Consider the following 4,189-nt stretch of genomic DNA (forward strand, 5'->3'; position numbering starts at 1 on the left):
AGAAGAGTAGGTTACGTCTGTTTGCACGTCACATTAGGTTACTGTTTACTATGAACAGAGAAAGTTTTAGGCCAAACTTAAAAATATGTACCTAGGTAGATTTAGACCAAATTTGACACATGAAAACTGTAATAAGAGTATAGCATGATTACAGGCTGCAGAGAATGTAGGAATCAGATTCTGGTGATTCCCTTTGAATTTACTTTCTGTTCCTGTTTGATTAGGTTGCAGTTGAAGTTACTAGTGTGAAGATGCCAAGATTACCTTTCTCTTGTTTGACTAAAACCCCCAAAACTCCCAGGCAGACACTAGAGTCTAAAGTTGCATGTTTTTACCCTGTAGAATGATTGTCCACCCTGCTTCTTTTGGATGGCACTTGCTAAGAGTGGAGGCCAGTTCTAGGAGCGACTTCTCAAGTTCAGAATCTCTGAGGATCCTTTGACCAGCTTCCCTTCATTCAAGTCAGTGACTGTTGTCACAAAGGAATAAGAGCTGTCAGTAAACTCTCACTTAGGGACAAGGAAACTGACCTGTCCTGTCTTAGATGGGTAGTCTCAGCAACCCTACAAAACAGGCACAACATTATTCCCACTTAACAGGTGAGGAGGCTGAGTCTCATGTGATTTTCTGAAGTTCAGCAGCTAATAGTGACAGAATATAGATGTTTTAATCTGCCTTTCCAAATTTCTTTTATTTTACATCAGAGACATGGTAATTGACAAAGCATCATTTTCAAAAAGGTAAAATCATAACTCTCTCATAAATATAAAATGAACATGTCAAAAATTTTTCTGCAACTCGCTAATTAATGAGGGACCCAGTAAGACCCTAAAACTAAATAGTACTTGGAACAGGATATTTAGTAGGAATGTCCCCCAAAGATCCATTTATTAACCGCTTGGTCCCCAGCCTATGGTGCTATTGGGAGGTCATGGGACCTTTAAGAGGTGGGGCCTAGTGGGAGGAGCTTAAGTCATTGAGGGTGTGTCCTTGGAGGGGATACAGGGACTGTAGCTGCTTCTGGTCTGTTCCTTTCTTCCCAGATGCTATGATGTGAGTGGCTTAAACAGCAAGCATTCCCACCCTTATGTGCTACATTGCCAAAGACTAAAAAACAACAGGCAGATCAATCACAGACTGAAGCCTCCAAAACTGAGCCAAAACAATCCTTTCCTCCTCATAAATTGATTATCTCAGGTATTTTGTCACAGTGATGTAAAGCTGACTCTCCCAAAGGTATTCAGGGGTAATGTTGGGACAATGTTAGTGCATTGGATACAAAACTGGTTAATGTTCAACAGGATGATAAATTATAATCTTTGGGATTTACATCTACTGAAAAAAAAATGATTTACATCTCTATTGGACAAAAGTCTGCAAATTAACCTCTGCCCCCGGAAGATTTGTAAAATATCCCAGTCAATAGAAAGTCAAGACCAGCACAGAACTGTGGGAACTTATTTTATAGTTATTTTTGCTTATTTCCAAATTACAAATAATAATCAGATTATTTTTTGGACATGACTTGCTTGAGTTGGACAGATACAACATGTTTTGTTTCTTGAAGGAAGAAGGTACAGGTACTGATACCATTTGCTTTGTAACATATAGCTTCTTATGCCATATGTGATACATTAATATCCTTGTCAGTATGGCACATGCTAATTTAAAACCTTCAAAAATGCTATTATCTTTCTTATGAAAGATGAAGCTGTAAAAACCCTTCACACTTTGTAGAGAATGACTTCTGAAATACTATGATTCCTACCTGCTATGGTTCAGGCATGGTTTGTGTTCCCTAAAGCTTCATGTATTGAAAACATGGTCCCCTAGTGTGACAGTGTTAATAGGTGGTAGGCCCTTTTAGTGATGGGGCCTAGTGGGAGGTCATTAGGAGATTGGGAGCACTCTCCTCAGAATAGATTAAGGTAGTTTTCATGGAATCATTTCTCTAGAGAGGGTTGTTATCAAAGAGGAATACTGGCCCTTCCCAACTCTTTCTAGTTTTCATGTATTTGTTTCCACCATGACTTCTGCCATGATTTCATGCCTGGAAGGAGGCTAAGGGTCCTTACCAGAGCTGTGAAGATATTGGTGTTATGCTTTGGACCTTCAAAATGATGAGCTAAATAAATATCTTTTCTTTATAAAGTACCCAACCTCAGGTATTTTATTAAAGCAATGGAACAGACTCATACACTCCCTCCAAAATCTTATACTTTTACAGTATCTCACTGAATTCCAGATTAGTTGAAATTCCAAGTACAAAAGTGGCTATTTCCCTATATTAGACAAATAGTGTTTTACTAATTAGTTTTCCTTGCTATAGTGAAAAGACAGACTAGAGATGGAATCTCTATGCCACATGGAGCAAAATATCCAAAATACAACTGGACCACTTTTGAAATAATTTTAATACCAATATTAGCATCTTGATTAATCTAAATTATGTGCAGTAATAAATACTCAAATTTAGAAATAATGCAAAATTATTGCATGAATTTTTAAATATCATGCTATTGGGATATAATTGGGTTGATCAGTTAGCTTTAGCTGATGATAGCCCATTTTTAACTGCTCCATAATTTTTTTACAGTTCATGTTATTGAAAGCTGATATTGTGTGTGTGTGTGTGTGTGTGTGTTTTGACCTGCCTGATAGATATAACCTCAAATATTGTGGTTTTATTGCTCTATAGAAAGTTAATTGTTTTTACATCTAACTTGACATTCCCATTTCATCATGCATTTTCCCCATGCTTACATCCCCATTTCTCAAATCCTGTTCTTTCTAGTTCTTTTGTCTTTCTGTTTGGTTCCCTCATTACATGGTTAAGTAAAACTTTGCCTCATGTTCTTGATTTGAAGAATTAGGTTTCAACAAATTGAAAAAAAAAAAAAAAGAATTAAGCTTTTAACAAAACAAATAGAATCAAAGAAAAACAACCACCCAAACCTGATCCCCAAATACAGTGGAGGTTTTTTTTTTTTTTTTTAAGAGAGAGAAAGAGAATTTTTAATATTTATTGTTTTAGTTTTCGGCAGACACAACATCTTTATTTGTATGTGGCACTGAGGATCGAACCCAGTGCCGCGTGCATGTCAGGTGAGCGTGCTACCGCTTGAGCCACATCCCCAGCCCTACAGTGGTTTTTACTGAATATTCCCAGAGTGCATGAGGTTGTCATACCATAACGTCAAAGAGTGGCCTGTGAATTTCTCCCCAAAGTCACTGCCTCTTAGTTAATTGCCTAAATTCTCTGTCTCTCTCCTGAGTCTCCCCCCATCCCACAGGTCCTCAGAGTCTGCTCTTTTCTCCTGTGCCAGCTACTCCCTAAGGTCACTCCCCAGTCCCCAGTGAATTAACTGCACTCTAGTATAATCTCTTCCCTGGTGAGTGTGGGAGGAGCCTGTGATAGACTTCTAACCAATAGAATACAGTAAATGTCATGGAATGAGCCTCTCTCAGAGTGACAGGGGTTCATTATGACCCTTTAAGACTCTGCCTGAGATGTCTAAGTCTCTGTCTTAGCATTTTGGAGAGGGGGACTCTCCTACTAGCCTCACAGAAGAAGTTGCTATCATGTGGCATCCGTTGAATGGGCCACACTGTAGGAAACCACAGAGATCCTCTAGGAGCTGAGGGCTTTAATCTCACATGCATAAGGAAATGAATTCTGCCAACACCCACAGGAGCTTGGAAGGGACCCTAAGTTCCTTCAAAGTCCCAGAAAGAAACAACCTGGCAACATTTGATTGTGAGACTATGAACAGAGGACACAGCTAAGCTATGCTGGATTCTTGGTCTAGTGATGAAATTAAATGGGCGAGGTTTCAAGCTGTTTTTTATGGGTTAAATTGGTACACAGCTATATCCTGTAGTCTTCTTGGTTTCATTGATTGGCATCCCCATGGACCACCCCTTCTCAGTAAAACAAAAGGAACTCCCTTAGTATCTATGCTCTTAGAAATCAGGGTGTGTGTGTGTGTGTGTGTTTGTGTGTGCGCGTGTGTGTGCCTTTGCCCACTTGTGTGAGGTGAGCATGCATCATAAAGAGATTGTTAATTACTCATTCCCTTAGTAAAATCCATTGACCCACAACCTTTGGAGGCCACTGCTCAGTAATAGGTGTATGCATTACTGCTTCCACAAACAAATGTCAGAAGAGCCAATAGTGTTTGTTCCCAGA

Source organism: Marmota flaviventris, chromosome 1, assembly GCF_047511675.1.
Source record: "Marmota flaviventris isolate mMarFla1 chromosome 1, mMarFla1.hap1, whole genome shotgun sequence".
NCBI lineage: Eukaryota > Metazoa > Chordata > Mammalia > Rodentia > Sciuridae > Marmota > Marmota flaviventris.